General features: G+C 43.8%; 1 long non-coding RNA gene across 1 annotated transcript; it reads right to left on the bottom strand.

Moving 5' to 3' along the window:
• Positions 1–723: 723 nt before the first annotated feature.
• Positions 724–20,318, bottom strand: LOC141416427 (uncharacterized). The gene is made up of 3 exons (XR_012441153.1): positions 20,241–20,318; positions 5,004–5,048; positions 724–803 (listed from the first exon to the last, which is right to left on the bottom strand). It is a non-coding gene; the product is annotated as an uncharacterized lncRNA (long non-coding RNA).
• Between the last annotated feature and the right edge of the window lie 1,595 nt (positions 20,319–21,913).

The following is a 21,913-nucleotide window of genomic DNA, read 5'->3' as shown; positions in this document are numbered from 1 at the left end:
ATTCCTCACCTCTGCCTCTCCCCTTCTCCCAAGAAGGACAGCTTCAGGGAAAAGCAGGCACACCAAGGTCTTTCTTTGTGTAGACAACATTAATGGGAAATTCAGAGAAGAAAGTCCAGGAGGCCTGGGAGCTGTCACCACATTCACGGGAGGGAAGATTGATGTCAAGGACCAGGATGTGAACATACCCATGAATTATCCTTTTGCGCCAAGGTAAACTGGATGGGAAAAAATGTGTGTCAAGGAGGCAGAGCCTGGCTTGGCTGTGATCCTCAGAGCACCTGGGGAAAGAGGCCCTCCCTTAAGTTCTCGTAACTTACAAAACTATCTGAGCTGTCACTCTGTTAAGCTTTCCCACAGAAGAATGACTAACCTTGGTTGAGTATTTCTTATGCCCAGTATCTTACTCGTGTTGACTCATTTAACCTTGCATAACCCTAAGAAGTCAGCACTATAACTCTCTCCCTCTGTAGAGACGAGTAAATTGAGGCACAAAGTGGTTAAGTAACTCATCCAAAGTTATAAAGCTCAGGGTGTTTGAGCAAAGATGAGCGTGAACTTTTCCCACTATCCCGGACCATACTGTACCCCTAGGAAAGGTACAGGAAACCCCAAGTGACTGTGTTAGTCAGCTTTCCATCACTATAACAAATACCTGAGATAACCAACTTTACAAACACAAAAGGTTTATTTTGCCTCACAGTTTTGGAGATTCCAGTCCATAATCAGTTGGTCCTGTTGCTTTGGGCCCGTGGTGAGGAGGCACATCACAGTACAAATGTGTGGTGGAGCAAAACTGCTCACTTCATATCCAGGAAGCAAAAGAGAAAAGAATATAAAGGGCCGAGATCCCACAATCGCCTTCAATAACATGACGAATGACCTAAAACCTCCCACTAAGCCCCACCTCTTATAGATTCCATTACCTTCCAATAGCACCACCCTGGGGACCAAGCCTTTCACATGTGAGCTTTGGGGGAACATTCAAGATCCAAGCTACAGTAGTGTTACATTCTCTCTTGAAAGTGAAAGAAGGACACTTTCAAGCTCCCTGGTGTGGCATTTGCCAGCATTCAACAAGGCTATGGGGATTTTTATAAACATGAAATGTGCCCTTCTTGGTCACACAAGAGATGCTCCATACTTGCTCTCAGTTCTCAGACGCCTCTAAGATGTCCTGGAACAAGGGAACTTAAGTGTTCTGGCTGTCTGTTTTAAACATTTCAGGGGTAACCACTGCTTAAAAAAATGTGGTGGTAATTCCATCTTTTTCTACACATCTATAAACATAACCATAGATTCATAAAGATACATAAAGATGTATATAGATACATAAAGATGTATTTTTATGCTCTGCCCTACTCAGCATTAGCTCATGACTGTCATGTGGTGATTAAGACCATCAGTTAGACCACCAGAAAGCTCAGGTTCAAATCTTGGCCCTAATACTCTGACCTGTTGTTTCCTTCAGCCTTGGTACTCTTTGTATTGATAATTTTTCCAGCTTTATTGAGGTATAATGGCCAAATTTCATTGGTAAAATGAAATAAATTACTTGAAAATGAGACAAATTGTGAGATCAGCATGGGAACAGAGCTAAGAGGTTAACTTCTGTGCCCCTAAGGAAGGCCCTGCAGCATTGCTGCCCAGAAAAATCTCCATCCTCCAGCACTAGGGAGGCTGACTGGGGTTCTGGGACATTTCCATCTTTTGCAAAGGTTGTATCCCCACAAAGTCATGCGAATTTTATAAGTATGAATATTGTCCCTCGGGATGGAGACTAGTTCATTGTTTACACAGCCATGATCATCAATGTACTCAAGGCCCTGGAGCAACTGGGGCTTCCAGAAATGGAACCAACGTCCCTGAGCCTTGGCTATGTCTTGGTCACCGCGTGACTTGTGTTCACAATTTTCATGATCACTTGGTATGAGAAATGTGGGTGCCACTGAGCTTTCTTAGGGACACTCTGATTCCCATATGAGCCCAACATGAGGCAGAGGGCCTAAGCACAATGCTCAGCCTGCACACACAGCACCACGTGGAGATGACATGTCCCATACCAATGCAGATAAGTTAAGAACATCGGCATCCAGATCCCAGCAAGGGAAGTTATAGGGCCTTGAGGGGATGGCAGAATTGTCCAAAGCAGCCTGAAAGGAATTGGGGTGTCAGAGTGCAAAGAAGCCTCCAAGGAGAGGAAGGAGAGAAAGGGAAGAAACAGGTGCTAAGGGTCCTAAGCATGTCACGTGCGTGACCTTGGCTCAGCGGTGATTTCCTCCCAGAAGCCTGACTTCAGCCTGGATGGTTCATGTGCTAATGTCAAAGGTTCTTCATAGCATGTGTACTTCCTGCCAGAGCTCAGATCGGCCTCCTGTGCCAGCAAGAGGGCTTTCGCAATCAGAGGTGACAGGCAAGGAGAGAGAGTGGCTGTCCATGGATAGCCATGTTGTTTACCTACAGGGTAACGGGACCTCAGTTACACTGCATTCAGCTTCCCACAAAGGCTCCAGCCCTCCAGACCTGCCTGCTACCCCTGCCCTGTCCCCAGGACCAGGAGAGGAAGAAGGGGGAGACACACACTGGTCACACGCTGGTAGGATGGGCTCTCAGAAATCTGCAAAATGTCAGTCTCTGGTGGTACTTTCCTCCTTTTTTTTCTTTTGCCACTCCTTTGCAGAAACAGGGCCTGTGCCTCCACACCTCCGTTACACATATTGGTTCTGACAGTTTAAATTAATATGTCAGATGCTGTGATCCTCGCTGGCAACAGGGCTTTTGACCCTATCAACACAATCTGCTTCCCTGATTGAAAATCTCTGCACCTCAAATTGATTCAGAGTTTTATAAACATCACACAGCCATGATCCATCATCCAAGGAAGCCACCTATGAAAGGGCTGGGAGAGCTGAACTTGACCTAGGCTGCCCCAGGCCCTACCAACCAGCGGGGCAGCAGAGTGGGACACAAACCCAGGGCTAAAAAGGAAGGCCTAACATGATAGGCTGAGAGTCCCAGGGACCCCCAAAGTCAGTTGTGCCCCTCATACACATTCTGCCAGCATCCTAAAATCCAGGTGGGATGGCCCAGTGAGAGGGCATCTGATTAGAGATTAAGAGGATTGAGATTTTTGGCACTGCCCCCCACTTGCTGTGTGGCCTTGGAAAAGTTCCTTAACCTCTCTAAAGTTAAAAATGCCTGAGAGATTCAACTTCAACAGAAAAAAAAGGTTTCTTTCAGCTCACAGCTTTGGAAGGTCCAGTCCATGATTGGCTGGCCTTGTTGCTTTTGCCAGCAGGTCTCTCCTCCCCACACTGACTGTGCAACAGTCCTCCAAACTTCTTCAGAGCCTAAGGGTGACTCCCGCTCCCACACACACCTACCTTCTTTCTATAGTTTGGGTCTGGAACATTCCCCCGAAATCCCAGATGTGAAAGAATTGGTCCCAGGTGTGAGAGCTTGGCACTGTTAGGTGGTGGTGGAGTTTTTAAGAGGTGGGGCCTAGCGGAGGTCTTCAGGACATTAGTGGCATGCCCTCCAATGGAACCATCGGACCCTGGTCTCTCCCCTCCGTCTTTCACTTCCCAGACATGAGATGTGTGGGTTCCTCCACCATGGGGCCCTGCCATGATGTGCTACCTCAACACAGGCCCAGAAGCAACAACGCCCAGCTGATTACAGACTGAAACCTCCAAAGCTGTGAGCCAAAACAAACCCTTCCTCTTTTGAAGTTGCTCATCTCAGGTGAGAGAGAGACAGAGTATGGTCAGCTGACCACACGCCTCTTCTCAAGAAGGTGTCCTGGTGTTCTCCATCACCTCCACCCACCCCTTCTAGCTCTGCCCACCAGGCCATGCTTAGAAAAGAATCGGGCTGGGCAGGTGAGAAGGCAGAAGAAGAGGAAAAGAGACAGGACCCTATGAGATCTGGGAGATGCCAAACACAGCTCCTTCTATTGAAGGGCTCCACTTTGGCCCCAGTTCCAGCTGTGTGACCTGGGCAAGTTCCTTAAACTCTCTGTGTCTCAGTGTCCTCAGCTCAACCATAAAATGGAAATTGTAGTCACCACATAGGATCAATTTACAGCTTCACATGTGGAGTGCTTAAAAGAGCATCCAACATATGTGTGTTAGCTATCATCAACGTAGCCACTGTTACTCATCATTAGAAACCCTCATTTCTGGCTTCCTAAAAGTTGTTCTTCTCTCCCTCCAAATGGAGTTTACTCACCTGTTCATTTACCAAGCAGTCTATTCTCAAAGTCCAAATCATGTCTCAAAAACGTATGGTCAGGCACAGTGGTTCATGCCTGTAATCCCAGCTATTTGGCAAGTGAAGATAGGAGGATCAAGGTTCACGACCAGTCAAGACAAAAAAGTTCATGAGAACTTATCTCAAAGAATAAGCCTATGATCTCAGCTAGCAGGAAGCATAGGTAGGAGAATGGAGAGCCAAGGCCAGCTCCAGGCAAAAGACAGACCCTATCTGAAAAATAACTAAAACAAAAAGGTCTGGGGAACTGATTCAAGTGGTAGAGCACCTGCCTAGCAAGTGTAAGGCCCTGAGTTCAAATCCCTATCCTAACCCCCCCAAAAAATCTAAAATATGATTTGTGTTTTCTAAGCTCCCTTTCTTGGGCCAGATTCTCATTCATTCATAGTGCCCTCAAGACATGGGACTTTCCCCCTGAACACCCAACAAAATATCCTTTATTCATTGTGAGCTTAGATTAATAATGGCAGCCAGTTTGCAAAGCTCTTTAACTTACACTATGTCAGTAATCCTTTATAGAGGTCCAAAAGTGGTAGGGGTTGGCTCACAGCCTTGCCTTTCCCATTTATAGCTGGTAAATGGCAGAGCAGAAGCCTATCTGACCTCAAGCCCAGGCTCCTCTCTGAAGCTCACCTGCCCACCTGAGGCCCAGGGACATACACCTAAGAAAGAATCAACACTGGGCAAAAAGGAGGAGTCATTCCTGCTGAGAAGCCTTCCCCTTCTCTCACCTTGGAGTCTCTGGAATGGTCCACTGGAACTTCAGTTAGTCCCACCTAAAAAGGGATGATGGAGATGAATTTAAGTAACATGGGAGATGTTTGTGAGCCTACATTAATGGAATACGGTGCCTACATTTAAATGAAGTTATAAAATGGTATGTACAATAGAATTTCATTTTTGTGAAAATATACACAAACACAAATAGAGGCTACAAGTAAAATTAAGAATTTTTAAATTTTTTAATTCCTTTGCTCATGTTTTCAAATTCTTCTACAAAACACATTATTGCATTTTAATATAGGAAAAATTAAGACCTGAGGCCATTGGACTGAGTTGTACAATGCTCTCATGTTTGCCCAAGAGCTACTGAGTATGGGGCTTTCTCCTCACTGAGATGTGGATGAGCAAGAAGAGTCTCCCCACCACACATTCAACACTCTAAACAGACACTCTGAATATGGTAATGGCAGCTCCACATTTCTAGGAAAGCTTTGGCTCCTCCTCAAACTCTTGTTGAGACCATTAGTGAGGGGCCCTGCTATAGTGTGGATCTGTAATGTCCTTCAAAAGCGCATGTGTTAAAGGTTTGGTCCCCAGTTTGGTGCTACTGAGAGATGGTGGAACATTAAGAGGTGGGGCCTATTGAGAGGTCTTTAGGTCATTGGAGGGATGACCTTAAAAGGGACTGTAGGACTCTGATCTCTTCATCAATCTCCTTTCACTTCCTGGCCACCATAAGGTGAGCAGCTTTTTCTACCATGCTCCCTCATGATGTGCTGCCTCACCACAGGCCCAAAAACAATGGGACCAATCAACAATGAACTGAAACCTCTAAAACTGTGAGGTAAAATAAGCATTTCTTCTTTATAACTTGACTATCTCAGGTATTTGGTAAAGTAATAGAAAGCTGATTAACACAGGCACCCACACCCTTGCTGGGAATGCCATCTTCATCACTCTTTGTGATGCTCTTTGGGGATGCCCACAAAGCAGTCACACATTTAATTACTTATTCTTTCCATCCTACAGATGAGAAAATGGAGACCCCAAGAACCAAAAAGTGAAGAAACCTGCACAAAATCCCACAACAGTAAGAACAAAGTACCCATACAGCTCAGATTTCCTGGCCCTAAGTTTACCTCACTCACAGCAGGTCCCACTGACATTTTTTTTTAATTTTATTATTCATATGTGCATACAAGGCTTAGGTCATTTCTCCCCCCTGCCCCCACCCCCTTCCTTACCACCCACTCTGCCCCCTCCCTCTCCCTCCTCAATAACCAGCAGAAACTATTTTGCCCTTATTTCTAATTTTGTTGTAGAGAGAGTATAAGCAATAGTAGGAAGGAACAAGGGTTTTTGCTGGTTGAGATAAGGATAGCTATACAGGGCATTGACTCACATTGATTTCCTGTGCATGTGTGTTACCTTCTAGGTTAATTCTTTTTGATCTAACCTTTTCTCTAGTTCCTGGTCCCCTTTTCCTATTGGCCTCAGTTGCTTTTAAGGTATCTGCTTTAGTTTCTCTGTGTTAAGGGCAACAAATGCTAGCTAGTTTTTTAGGTGTCTTACCTATCCTCACCCCTCCCTTGTGTGCTCTCACTTTTATCATGTGCTCAAAGTCCAATCCCATTGTTGTGTTTGCCCTTGATCTAATGTCCACATATGAGGGAGAACATATGATTTTTGGTCTTTTGGGCCAGGCTAACCTCACTCAGAATGATGTTCTCCAATTCCATCCATTTACCAGCGAATGATAACATTTCGTTCTTCTTCATGGCTGCATAGAATTCCATTGTGTATAGATACCACATTTTCTTAATCCATTCATCAGTGCTGGGGCATCTTGGCTGTTTCCATTACTTGGCTATTTTGAATAGTGCCACAATAAACATGGGTGTGCAGGTGCCTCTGGAGTAACCTGTGTCACAGTCTTTTGGGTATATCCCCAAGAGTGGTATTGCTGGATCAAATGGTAGATCAATGTCTAGCTTTTTAAGTAGCCTCCAAATTTTTTTCCAGAGTGGTTGTACTAGTTTACATTCCCACCAACACTGTAAGAGGGTTCCTTTTTCCCCACATCCTCACCAACACCTGTTGTTGGTGGTGTTGCTGATGATGGCTATTCTAACAGGGGTGAGGTGGAATCTTAGCGTGGTTTTAATTTGCATTTCCTTTATTGCTAGAGATGGTGAGCATTTTTTCATGTGTTTTTTGGCCATTTGAATTTCTTCTTTTGAGAAAGTTCTGTTTAGTTCACATGCCCATTTCTTTATTGGTTCATTAGTTTTGGGAGAATTTAGTTTTTTAAGTTCCCTATATATTCTGGTTATCAGTCCTTTGTCTGATGTATAGTTGGCAAATATTTTCTCCCACTCTGAGGGCGCTCTCTTCAGTTTAGAGACCATTTCTTTTGATGAACGGAAGCTTTTTAGTTTTATGAGGTCCCATTTATCTATGCTATCTCTTAGTTGCTGTGCTGCTGGGGTTTCGTTGAGAAAGTTCTTACCTATACCTACTAATTCCAGAGTATTTCCTACTCTTTCCTGTATCAACTTTAGAGTTTGTGGTCTGATATTAAGATCCTTGATCCATTTTGAGTTAATCTTGGTATAGGGTGATATACATGGATCTAGTTTCAGTTTTTTGCAGACTGCTAACCAGTTTTCCCAGCAGTTTTTGTTGAAGAGGCTGCTATTTCTCCATCGTATATTTTTAGCTCCTTTGTCAAAGACAAGTTGGTTATAGTTTTGTGGCTTCATATCTGGGTCCTCTATTCTGTTCCACTGGTCTTCATGTCTGCTTTAGTGCCAGTACCATGCTGTTTTTATTGCTAATGCTTTGTAATATAGTTTGAAGTCAGGTATTGTGATACCTCCTGCATTGTTCTTTTGACTGAGTATTGCCTTGGCTATTCGTGGCTTCCTGTGTTTCCATATAAATTTCACGGTAGATTTTTCGATCTCTTTAATGAATGTCATTGGAATTTTGATGTGAATTGCATTAAACATGTAGATTACTTTAGGGAGTATTGGCATTTTTACTATGTTGACTCTACCAATCCATGAGCATGGGAGATCTCGCCACTTTCTATAGTCTTCCTCAATCTCTTTCTTCAGAAGTGTATAGTTTTCCTTGTAGAGGTCTTTCACATCTTTTGTTAGGTTTACACCTAGGTATTTGATTTTTTTTTTGAGGCTATTGTAAATGGAATTCTTTTCATGTATTCTTTTTCAGTTTGCTCATAATTAGTGTATAGAAATGCTAATGATTTTTCTATGTTGATTTTATATCCTGCTACCTTGCTATAGCTATTGATGATGTCTAGAAGCTTCTGAGTAGAGTGTTTGGGTCTTTAAGGTATAGGATCATGTCGTCTGCAAGTAGGGACATTTTGACAGTTTCTTTACCTATTTGTATTCCTTTTATTCCTTCTTCTTGCCTAATTGCTCTGGCTAGGAATTCCAGTGCTATGTTGAATAGGAGTGGAGATAGTGGGCATCCTTGTCTGGTTCCTGATTTTAGAGGGAATGGTTTCAGTTTTTCTCCGTTAAGTATAATGATGGCTGTAGGTTTGTCATATATAGCTTTTATAATGTTGAAGTACTTTCCTTCTGTTCCTAGTTTTCTTAGAGCTTTTATCATGAAATGGTGTTGGATCTTATCAAAGGCTTTTTCTGCATCTATTGAGATGATCAAGTAGTTTTTGTCTTTGCTTCTGTTAATGTGGTTTATTACGTTTATTGATTTTTGTATGTTGAACCACCCCTGCATCCCTGGGATGAAGCCTACTTGGTCGTGGTGAATAATCTTTTTGATGTGTTGTTGAATTCGGTTTGCCATTATTTTGTTGAGGATTTTTGCGTCAATGTTCATTAAGGAGATTGGCCTATAGTTCTCCTTTTTGGAGGTGTCTTTGCCTGGTTTTGGGATAAGTGTAATACTGGCTTCATAAAATGTGTTTGGCAGTTTTCCTTCCCTTTCTATTTCATGGAACAGTTTAAGGAGGGTTGGTATCAGTTCTTCTTTAAAGGTCTGATAGAATTCAGCAGAGAATCCATCAGGTCCTGGACTTTTCTTTTTGGGGAGACTCTTGATTGCTGCTTCAATTTCATTTTGTGTTATAGGTCTATTCAGGTGGTTAAAAATTTCCTCTTGGTTCAGTTTTGGATGATCATATGTATCTAGAAATCTGTCCATTTCTTTAAGATTTTCAAATTTATTTGAATATAGGTTCTCAAAGTAGTCTCTGATGATTTCCTGGACTTCCATGGTGTTTGTTGTTATCTCCCCTTTTGCATTCCTGATTCTACTAATTTGGGTTTTTTCTCTCCTCATTTTAGTCAGGTTTGCCAGGGATCTATCGATCTTGTTTATTTTTTCAAAGAACCAACTTTTTGTTTCATTAATTCTTTGTATGGTTTTTTTGGTTTCTGTTTCATTAATTTCAGCTCTTATTTTTATTATTTCTCTCCTTTTATTTGTTTTGGGATTTGCTTGTTCTTGTTTTTCTAGGAGTTTGAGATGTATCATTAGGTCATTGATTTGGGATCTTTCAGTCTTTTTAATATATGCACTCATGGCTATAAACTTTCCTCTCAGGACTGCCTTAGCTGTGTCCCATAGGTTCCGGTAGGTTGTGTTTTCATTTTCATTGACTTCCAGGAACTTTTTAATTTCCTCTTTTATTTCATTGATGATCCATTCTTCATTAAGTAATGAGTTATTTAGTTTCCAGCTGTTTGCATGTTTTTTGTCTTTACTTTTGTTGTTGAGTTCTACTTTTACTGCATTCTGATCAGATATTATGCACGGTATAATTTCTATTTTCTTGTATTTGCTGAGACTTGCTTTGTGCCCTAGGATATGATCTATTTTGGAGAAGGTTCCATGGGCTGCTGAGAAGAATGTATATTGTGTAGAAGTTGGATGAAATGTTCTGTAGACATCTAGTAGGTCCATTTGATCTATTGCATATTTTAGATCTTGGATTTCTTTATTGATTTTTTGTTTGGATGACCTATCTATTGATGATAATGGGGTGTTAAAGTCTCCCACAACCACTGTGTTGGCGTTTATATATGCTTTTAGGTCTTTCAGGGTATGTTTGATGAAATTGGGTGCGTTGACATTGGGTGCATACAGGTTGATAACTATTATTTCCTTTTGGTCTATTTCCCCTTTTATTAGTATGGAATGTCCTTCTTTATCTCATTTGATCAATGTAGGTTTGAAGTCTACTTTGTCAGAGATAAGTATTGCTACTCCTGCCTGTTTTGGGGGGCCACTGGCTTGGTAAATCTTCTTCCAGCCTTTCATCCTTAGCCTATGCTTATTTCTGTCAGTGAGATGGGTCTCCTGTAAGCAACAAATTGTTGGATCTTCCTTTTTAATCCATTTCATTAAGCGGTGCCTTTTGATGGGTGAATTAAGTCTGCTAACATTAAGCGTTAGTACTGATAGGTATGTGGTGATTCCTGTCATTTAGTTGTCTTAGTTGTTTGAAGGTTTGATTGTGTGTATCTAAGTTGAGGTTACTCTCTACTTTCTTGCTTTTTCCTTTCCTGTGGTTTGGTGCTGCCTGTCTTTTCATGGTTAAGTTGGGCTTCACTTTCTGTGTGCAGAATCCCTTGAAGAATCCTTTGTAGTTGTGGCTTTGTGGTCACATATTGTTTTAGTTTCTGCTTATCATGGAAGACTTTTATTGCTCCATCTATTTTGAATGATAGTTTTGCTGGGTAGAGTATCCTGGGGTTGAAGTTATTTTCATTCAGTGCCTGGAAGATCTCACCCCATGCTCTTCTTGCTTTTAATGTTTCTGTTGAGAAGTCTGGGTTTACCTTTGTATGTTACTTGTTTTTTCTCTTACAGCCTTCAATATTCTTTCCTTAGTTTCTGAACTTGTTGTTTTAATGATGATATGTCGTGGGGTAGTTCTATTTTGATCTGGTCTGTTTGGTGTCCTGGAGGCCTCTTGCATCTGTATGGGAATATCTTTCTCTAGATTTGGGAAATTTTCCATTATTATTTTGTTAAATATATTACACATTCCCTTCGCTTGCACCTCTTCTCCTTCTTCAATGCCCATGATTCTCAAGTTTGGTCTTGTGATGGAGTCGGTGAGTTCTTGCATTTTCTTTTCACAGGTCTTGAGTTGTTTAATTAATAGTTCTTCAGTTTTTCCTTTAATTACCATTTCATCTTCAAGTTCTGAGATTCTGTCTTCTGTTTGTTCTATTCTGCTGGATTGGCCTTCCATTTTGTTTTGCAGTTCTGTTTCATTTTTTCTGAGGTTTTCCATATCCTGGCTGTTTTCCTCTTTTATGTTGTCTATTTTTGTCCTGAGTTCATTTATCTGTTTATTCATCTTGTTCTCTCTTTCACTTTGGTGTTTGTACAGTGCTTCTATGGTTTCCTTTATTTCTTCTTTTGTTTTTTCAAATTCTCTATTTTTGTTGTCTTGGAATTTCTTGAGTGTCTCCTGTACATTTTGGTTGATCCTATCCAGTATCATCTCTATAAAATTCTCATTGAGTACCTGTAGTATGTCTTCTTTTAAATTATTCTTGTGGGCTTCATTGGGTCCTTTGGCATAGTTTATCTTCATTTTGTTGGAGTCTGGATCTGAGTACCTGTTTTCCTGTGGTTCCTGTACTAATTTTTTGCTGTGGGGAAACTGGTTTCCCTGTTTTTTCTGTCTTCCCGTCATTGTCTTTGGTGTTGTTATTGTCCCTTTACTGTGTGCAATTAAGTATTTTCTAGCTTGTAATAATAACAATGGTAATATTTAGAATGGAAGGATGAGCTGAGATGGAAAGCAAGAAGTTAAAGAAATGGGAAAAACAAATACACAGACTGGAGGAAGAAAACAGAACAAGGTGTCAGACAAGAAGATTTCAAAGGTATAAACAGGGAGCTTTAGTGTACTAATCGACAGTAAGCTGAACAGGCATTAGAGAGACAGAGAGAGGATTGAAAATCAAATATAAAAAAAAAGGTAAGAATAAAAATAAAAAATAAGTAAATGAAAGAAAAATCTATTTATAAAAATGTATTAAAATAAAATTAAAAAATAGAAAATTTAAAAAAACCAAAAAACCTCCAAGTTCAAATGCAGTGAAGTCACAGTCTCCAATCCTGGAGATGGTACCTCAGATGTTGTTCTGTAATTGTCTCATCAAAGGGGACGCATAAAGAAAAACAAAACTACACACACATGCACAAAAATAACCCCACCAAGTGTCCCAAGTTCAAATGCAATACAGTTTCAGTAAGTTTTTCAGCTTGCAGGTGTAATTCGGTTGTTCTCTCATCAAAGGTAGGGAGACAAAGAAAAAAAAAAAAGAGTCTGGAGACAGTTCTGAGAATGGTATCTGCAGCTGTGGCTTGCCTGCCCGCTGTTGTCAGCCTGCTGTAGCTGGAGGCGTTATTTATGCAGATCTCTGGGGTGAGCTTAGCACTCACCTGGACCCACAGGCTTTGTTGCTCAGATTTCTCCTGTTCAGGAGCCTCTGCTACAAGCTTTCCCCTTTCCAAGCACTGGGAAAGGTGACACTGCACCCATGTTCTCAGGCCTGCATGTGTATTTACAGTTCATGTGGGAGGTGGGTCTTCCCCCCTCTCCTGTACAGTTCTCCTCCCACTGCCACTTTCACAAGCTTTCCCACTCCTGGTTACTGGGCAGTGCTGCTGCTCCTGCCAGCCGCCATGTTTGTTTATAGCTCACGTGGGAAGTGGGTCTTCCCTCCTCTCCTGTGGAGTTTTCCTCCCTCCACCACTCTCACAAGCTTCCCTGCTCCTGGTTGCTGGGTGCGCACCCCCGCTCCCGCCAGAGCCTCTCCGCCCGCCCGGCTTGTTTATTTACAGTCCCGGGAAGGATTCCCTTCCCCCAATCTTCAGCGCTCAGGGCGCCCCACCCTCTTTCCCACGTGTCTTAACTGTTCTTATTGCTTATTACTCAGTTTCTCTTTTTTTCCCGGGTGGAGGTCAGTCTGTCCAGGGGGCTATGCTGCTCTGGCCCAGGCTTGTCTATGGGAGTACCGCGGTACCGCGAAGCTCACCTGGTCCGCGTCTTTCCAAGCTGTCTGGGCGCCAGCGACTGGCGGCCGGGGGCCCTCCTTGTTTCTCCGTTTAACTGACCCACTGACATTTTTGAGGGAGCCTGAAAACCTGCTCAAGTCCTCTTGTTTCCCAAACGTCTCTCTTGGGGCCTGCCAAGGAAATCCCATCCTTTCTGTTCTCAGAACCCCCTGACTGGAACCACTCCAGAGCCAGGTGACTACAGAACAGCCAAGGCATGTCTGTTGGCTAGAGCAATCATGGCAAAGCATCACACACTGGGTAGCTTACATGACAGAAATGTCTTACAGTTCTGGAGCTGCAAGTCCAAGGTCAAGATGTCAACAGGGTTGATCTCTTCTGAGGGCCATGAGGAAGAATCTACTCAAAGCCTCTCTCCTTTGCTTGTAGAAGGCTGTCTTCTGCCTGCGTCTCATCTGGTCTTCCCTCTGTAGCCATCTTGTTCCAAATTTCCTCCTCTTCTAAAGACACTCACCCTATTGGATTCAGGCCTACTCTAACAACCTCATTTTAATTTAATTTCCTCTATAAAGAACTTGTCTCAAATACAATCACATTCTGAGGAACTGAGGGGTTAGACCTTCAATATAGAAAATTTTCTGGTGGGAGGGCTTACAATTCAGCCCATAACATAGTCCTCTCCTGTTGGATCTTCAGCAGGGATTGGGATACCACTTACCTTGGTGACCCCTCAAGTCCTGAGGCAGGTAAGATGCAAAGAGGCAACAGGAGAGCAAACAGGCAATGACAAATCCAAGGACTTGGGGCAGGGGTGCAACAAGAGGGAGCCAGGAATATGGGTGTGAAGAGGGATGGCACCCCAAAGGCTGGTGCAAAATGGAGAGGCTGGCCCAGCACCTCAATGACCAACAAGACTATGGAGACTGTCATCCCAGTGTGAGAGAGGCAGGTGCACATAAAACACCTTTGCCAGCTAAGAACAATTAGTACAGGATAATTGCTTTCCTAGTTAAAAAAAAAAAAAAAGCCAAACACAGAGCTATGGGACTTTGGGCAAGTCAGTTCCTCATCAGTAAAAGACAGTGATTAGAACAGATGGTTGCTTACTTCCCTTCCCGCCCTCAAGTTTCAGGTTCTTTCTGATAACTTTGCTGGAACTAATAAGAAATTGTCTGGAACTGGTACATAGTAGGTACTCAAATAAATCCCATTTCCTTCCTCCATCACCCTTTCCCATCCCCACAGCTCTCATCTGCTCCCAGTCACTCCTGCTAGGTTTCAACAAGAAAGAGAAAGAAGAGGAGATTGGAGGAAGCCCCAATTCATCCTAGTGGGAAAGAGGAAGATACCTCCATGCACTGGCACTGCCAAAATGCCCATCAGCTTCCTGAGAACCTGGCCAGGCATCATTGGAGGAGGCAGCAAGGTGGCCACAAGACTAATGGGAAAAGAAATGTGACTGACCTTGAGCTTATGCTAAAGGCTTGGTCTCTAGCGTGAGCTTCCTCTGCTCCACCTCCAGGAGCAAAGACTCAACTCTCATCTGTTACCAGACCTGACACAGCTCCATCACTCAGTTCCATGCTGAGGCAGTGGAGGACCTGCCTTCTTCGCAGATCTGCCTTCCACCACCAAAGGTAGTGCTGAGACAGCCTGTCTCACTCTAGTGTTCATGAGCCCATTATTCTCCTCCAACACAAATCTGGACGCCCCTCCTGCTACAGCAAGCACCTGCCCAGTGCCCTTGAGATAGGTGAAAAGGCAGCTAACTCAGCAAGTCAGAGCTCCTGAACCCCTAGCAGGTTAAGCCTATACACAGCATGGCAGCTCAGAGGATGGGGTGGAGCTCAGGTAACAGGAAGGAACAGGGCTCAGCCACCATTGCCACCCACGAGTCCAGACACAGAGCATGAGGAAAAAGAGACAGACTCCTGGAATCAACTCCAGGTCTTCCCTTCAGGCAAAGTGCATCTTCCTGACAACTTGATGACAAGCTGCTTTCTTCTTCAAAGAACTTTTACATCCTGTCACTTGGGCCTCATCACAATCCTAGCAGATACTCAGGCCATTATCATCCTCATCTTACAAATGAGGAAATGGAGAGACATGACCTATGAAGATTACACAGGAGCAAAGAGCAGAGCTGAGATCAGAGTATGGAATCCCCCCACCCAATTCCCTTCCCATGGTGCTGCACTCTAGCTTAGTTCCTGGGTTTCTAGTTTGGAAGGAAAAACCACTGAGCAGCCATGAGGAAAGGGTCCCTTCTCCCTGTTCTCCAAGGCACCAGGGGGGCATCCAAGGACCCATGTGCTTCTGAGGCCATTCAGCCTGAACTGATGCCTATTCAGATGTGACAGAAAAAGCAGTGGGTAAAGGTCACACTGACCCAGGCCTCGTTCCAACCCTTCTCCTTACTAGCAAGTGATGCAGGACAAGTCAGTGACCTTTTCTCAGCTCAGTTTACTTGGACTGTGTAAGTGGCAATGTGACTTAGTGGCACAAGTCTTTTGTGTCAAACTGAGTGGGTTTGAATGTGAGTGGTCACCTCGTAGATGTGTGACCTTGGACAAACCACCTAATCTCTTGGAACTTCAAACTGACCCCGTTATGTAATGACAATAATAACAGCCACCACTGTGCCATCTATCTGCACGCACTTGTACCTAGCACTTTCCCTGTATTCCCTCATTGAGTTGTCAGCACATTGTGTGAGACTATACCCCCACCCAACAGATGAGAGGGGAGTAGAGACCTGTCCAAGCCACACACCAGGAAATGGCAGTGAGGAGATCAAACCCAGGTCAGTATGACTTCCAGTCCCCTGCCTTACTCTCCATTTATATCTCAAGATGAGCCCATGGGCTGCAGATGAGTGCTCAAAGCATCCAGCCTTCAGTGAATGGAACTTATTATTGACATGTGAATGTGACAGTACTGCTTAACCTTTACAACCCTATCTGGCTGGCACCTAGAGTGACTATCCAGGTGATCCCAGATGAGATACAGAAGGTTACCCAACTAGCTAGTGTTCCTCTTGAACATGAAGACTGTGTCTTATTTATCTCTGTACCATGTCGCCCTCCCCTCTTTGCACTTGTCAACTGCTCTTAGAAGTCACTCATATTGCTTACAGCCATGTCACATCATGAAGTCTTCGCAGCAATTCCTAGTCTCTCTCCACCCCAAGTGCAACCACCACAAAGAGTGACATTGACCTCTGCTTGGATGCCCCATCCCCAACTTGGGCCTCAGTTCCTTTACTGCATTGTAGTCAGTTTTGTACCTATTCCTCTTTATCTACCCTTTCCCAGAGTCCCTAAAGTCATAACTCCCAGCCCCTCACCCTGACTGCTCTCTCATCCATCTTCCCCAAAGCTCTGACTCCTTCACCCCATCTGCATACATACCCTGCCCTATCCCCATTCACCCTTCTTGTCTGAGCTTTCTTCTCTTTCCAGACCAGATTCCAGGGGCCACAATGCCCCTGGTGCCAACTTGCTACTTACTTTCCCAGTCACATCTCATTAATTCATTCAGCAGATAATTACTGATCAGCCAGGTGCTATGCCCCTACACCCTCGCACCATCTGCGGCCATGATCAACTCTTCTCACCCAGCTCCCCTCAGCCAGAGGATGCTCTTTCCTCTTACCAGTACCCTCCCATTTGCTGTTCAGGTCTCAGCTTCAATATGCTCCCCCTGAGCAGCTTTTACACACACCCGCACTCAGTGTAGTGGTCTTGCCAGTATGCACACATAGTATTTGTCCATTTCTCATTACAGCATTTTTTGATATGATATGTTTAACTGTGTGATCTGAATTGCTCTCTCTTGCATCCAAGGTTTGGTAAACATTTTTTCCAATGAAGAGAGGGACATGAAGTGAGTTTTAATAACTGTACAGAAATGAAGACCATGGTGTGAAATCACTATGCATGCATCTTGGGTCATCCCCTGTATTCCTGGGGGTGGCTGGCCAGATCTGACTGACCAGGCTGCTATCCAGTTCCTAACCCCACTGTGTCTCTTCCTCCAGCCTTTCCAAACAAATGAGCACCGCTCCTCTGTCCCCCACAGGAGGGACAAAGCTTTCAAGGACCAACTGAAAAAGGTATACAGAATGCTCACTCCCACTTCTGCCTGGGTCCTGTTGAGCCTCGACATTGGAGATCCTCAAGGACAAGGAGCCAGTGCGTAACATTGCTAACCTTGGTACCAAGGTTAAAGCTGAAAAAGAAACCCAGAAGCCACTTTTCCTTCCACCATTTGCAACAGCAAAAGTGCCCGGAGTCTTGGACTTAGCTCTTTGGGTCTACTATTCTCATCTATACAAATGAAGATGGCGATGCCTACCTCACCCTGCTGTGCTGTGGGGTAGTAGAGTAAGATACGGAAGTCTCTCTGTGCATTCTCATAATATCAAATATTAAACCTATTTTCTTTCCCCTCTTTGTAGCCCTCTTTCTTTATGAGTTGTCTCCAAATGACCAAGGCACAGCCCATACTTTTCCCTCTTGTTGTTTTTATTTAGGGACTTTTTCTTATATGTTAGGGTTTGAAAGATTTCAATAAATGTGTAAGTGAGAAAATCATAGAGCAAAAATATTAAAATTATGAGTTACTTGTTCTGAAAGTTGTGATGAGAATGGCACCTTAGAAGCCATTTGTAAAACGACTAAATGAAGTAATATGGAAAGCACTTCAGTGAGCACATGCTGAGCACATGGCAAGTCCAAATGTTGTCTGTGTCATCGTCATATACTGATGTATACACAGCCTTGGATAAACACTGCAGAAATTATGATAAGTGGCAGCTCGTGGGAAGGGGAACATAATAGGGGACAGGGATGAGAGCCATTCTCCTCTTCGCTGAATATTTCTTTATTCCTTTCACTTTTAAAACTACTTGGATACATTACCTATTAAAAGAAATAAATTTTTAATTTTACAGAATTGCAAAAGAATGATAAAGCCAGCACAGGTAGCATCCTAAGTGTGTAACAGTCACTTGGCTCTTGGCCCTGTTAGTAGGCCCCATTCCTTCATCTTCACCATCATACTGATGATGCTGTCAACTGACCAACTGACCCAGAACAATGCCAAGTAACCCAATACCCAAAGCCATTTAACCTTCACATTGACCTTAGGAGCTAAGGAGTATTACTATCTCCATTTAATGGTGAGAAAACTGAAGAGTTCAAAGGCAAGAAATCAACCCAAGACCCTACAGACAGCAAGTACAGAGCAGGGACCCTCCCAGGTGTATGTGACTCCTGAAGCTATGTGTGGACTTTAGTCACGACTCCAACTCCTCTCACCCCCATCCCACTTACCCAGTCAGTTTGTGTACATCCTGGTCCCTCAGACTAGACCAAGTTCTAAATCTTAAAAAAGCGAATGTCATCATCCTTCTTTATATTCTCCATGTCTCCCCTTCCTCCCCCTCCCCCTTGAGAAATAATAATGACTTTTCTAGCCCCAAGCAAAAATGGGCATGTATTAAATATTGACTGAATTGAATTAAATTAAAGTTGTCAAAAATATAGCCCCTTTCCCAGACCATGGTCTTCATCATCATGTTACTCAGGTTTCTATTGCTGACAAAATACCTGAAATAATCACCTTAAAGGAGGAAATGTTTGTTTAGGCTCACAGTTTCAGAGATTTTTAGTTCATGGTTGTTGGTCATTTGTGAAGCAGAGCATCATGGTATAAGTGTGTGGCAGAAGAAACCCATTCACCTCATGGAAGCTAAGAAACCAAGAGGGAGGAAGAGGCCAGGGTCCCAACACCCTTTTCAAAGGCTCACCCTCAATGACCTCATTGTCTTCCACTAGGCTTCACCTACTAAAGGTCCCACCACTTCCCAATAACACCACAGGCTGGGGACCAAACTTTTAACACATGGGCCTCTGGAGACATTCAAGATCCAAACGGTCACAATCATCATTGCCATCATCACAGATAAATTATTTCATGAGGTATCTACACCATGCTAGGTTCTGGAGAAAACCTATTACATGTATAAGTTCTGGAAGATCTATAAAGAGTTTCTAGAAAATTATAGTCATGCACCCCATATCGATGTTTCAGTCAACAACAGTCCACATATCTGATGGTGGTCTTCTATGGTTGTAATGGAGCTGTACAAGTCTATGGCCTGGTGAACCATAGCCCTCATAGTGTCATAGCACAAACTCCATGTTTGTAGTAACACTTTTGTAAACAACCCTACTGTACTGCCAGGCCCATAAAAGTCTAACATTTACCATTATGTACAGTACTGATCCTTAGTAATAATAAACCACAGTGACACTGGGTTATGTATTTACTAAACTCTACTTTCTATCATTATTTAAGAAAATATTCCTTCAACTTATTTTTCTTCAAGTTTTCTGCAAGAGTGTGGACAGTAGCTTCATGTATCTCATGGTTACCATGTCTCTTGATGGCATCAAAGGCCATGCTGAGCGATGACCACCATCACCTAAGTTTTTCTACACTCTGTGATGTTTGCACAAGAAAATTAGCTGATATCACAGTTCTCAGAATGTGCCCCATTGTTTAGCAGTGCACAGCTGTACTTTAGAGAAGGGAAGAGGGGCAGGAATTTACTGAGAGCCTGGGAATTTTGCAAAGCTGCTTTCTCCCTCTCATCCTGAACACACCCATGAACATTCATGAAACATCCTCTGCTCAGGTAAAGTGTTCAGCCATAAATCTACCATGGTGGAGCAAGAGGTTTAATTTAGCAATTACAGAGCTGTTACTGCACAGCAATTATCAATTCAAGGAGGGAAGGTGTTCGATCTGCCCATCTCCCTTATCTCCAGGCTGCACTGAGACGCCCATCAGAACCAGAGCCCAAGTGCTGCCTCCAAGGCCTTGCTGAGAGCAGCTGGCCTGGGCAAGCCTGGCAAGGCACCTCTAGACAGAACTGTACCTACCACTCTGCTTAGGTGGGAGAGGGCATGATGAGATGCTCAGATGCCCCCCAAAAGTAGAGATTCTCTTCCACCCTCTTGATTCTTGGGAAGAGGAGCTCTCCCTGCCCTATTCACCAAGAATCAGGCCTGCTGGGCAGCTCAGAGTCAGAGATTTCACCTCTGGAGCTTCCTTAGAGAAAAGGGTCAGTATCCAATAACAGAAGCAGAGTCCTTATCCTGGAAACTCACACTGCACATCGTGAAGTTGACACATACCTGCTATCTTTTATCTCACTTACTATTACTCCACAAGAATCCAGTGAGGTCAGCTGGGCAGAAGTCTTCCTCCTATGTTCAGATGAGACACAATGAGATTGGTTAATGACATAGATTACATTGGACCGTCTGAAATTGCCAATACAGATGAGAAACCATGGGTCTTCTCCTTCTGACTTCAGAGGGCAAGGTAAAGCCTCTGCCTGTGCCTTGACCTGGCAAAGCTCCAAGGGGAGGCATTCTTTGACCTTCTTTACCTTCCAGGACCAACAAGCAGCTGGTCCACTCAGCAAATTCTCAAATGACCACTGGAGGATTACATGGAGGCTGTGATTCCACCCACCACTCCAGCCCAGGCTGCACTTGCCCAGCCAGGAAGCCCAGTATTGCAACTCTCTTTCTCCTGGGAGATAACATCTCCTCACAAGGCCTCAGGCAACACCTCTCTCCTCCAGGCTGAGACCCCATGTCTGTCTCTGCCTCAGACCTTGTCCCAGGCCCCAGGCCCCTTCTCTGATCTCCAAAGTCCACAGGACATGTATGGGGAGCTGCCTTGCCTTCTTCCCATTTACAAGCCCCAAATCAGAGGAGTTCTATTCTGCTCCTCTGGTGGCCCACCTCCTCCCCACCATCCATCCTCAAAGCCTCCCATCATTCCTAAATCCTCTGTCCCCTTTGCAGTTCCAACTAGCACGTGCTTCCCTTAAACGTCCTCAGATGACCCTCACTGCATTCTAACAAAGGTTCAAAGTGACCCACAGAATGAGACCAAAGGAGGGCGACCCAGCCTGTCTGAGTCTGAGGCAGGAACTCTCCTCCCTCCCTTATCCATGACCTTGACTCTAGACTTGGGCTCCAAGAGGCTGGACTGGCACCTCTTCTTGCCACCTGTACAGTGCCTGGCATACAGAAGTAGCTCAGAAACTCACCGCACCAGACACTAAGAGCTTTTAGTTCTTAGTGCTCATCTGTCTTCTGGACGGCAGCAAGAAACCAAAAACGAACAGCAGGGGCAAGAGTTTTATTTCAAAACTACCTTTGCTCTGGCTGGCTGTTTTCCATTTCGAAGTCAGTCTGACTCCATTCATCCACCCAACCTTGCTTCCTGACAGTTCCCGACACATAGGCTCACAACTACAGACGCATAGATCTTGATCCAGAACTGTTCATTGAGGAGCAGTGCTCAGCCCTCATTGCCCAACAGTACGCAAGTAGTGAGAATCCTGGGACTGAGAACCATGAGGCCGTTGCCTCTCTTGTCACCTGTGCTAGTAATTCCACTTATAGGGAACACAGCCCAGCCCTGGACAACTGGGTGTGAGACTTCACAAACAAATACACCTAATGGGTAGGGGTACCATTCAGTAGTAAAGTGCTTGCCTAGCATGCAGGAGACACTAGTTTCAATCCCAGCACTGTACAGTCTCACACACACACATAAACATCATCATCATCATCAAGGAGAACAAGGTGTGGACTTAAATTCATACTAAGGTGTAAATGAATGCTGGCAAGTGCTTTCCTGAGATCTAACTAGTAAGGATGCTTCTTACAAGAAAAAGGAACATCCAGAATCTAGATAATCAAGATGTTTTGGTGGAGAAAGCACTGAGCTGGAAATGGGAATGGCAGATCTAGTCCCAGTTCTGCCTATAATTTATCTGCTAGTTTTT

This window comes from Castor canadensis, chromosome 14 (genome assembly GCF_047511655.1).
Source record: "Castor canadensis chromosome 14, mCasCan1.hap1v2, whole genome shotgun sequence".
Lineage (NCBI taxonomy): Eukaryota > Metazoa > Chordata > Mammalia > Rodentia > Castoridae > Castor > Castor canadensis.
This window is presented reverse-complemented; position numbering and strand designations above follow the sequence as displayed.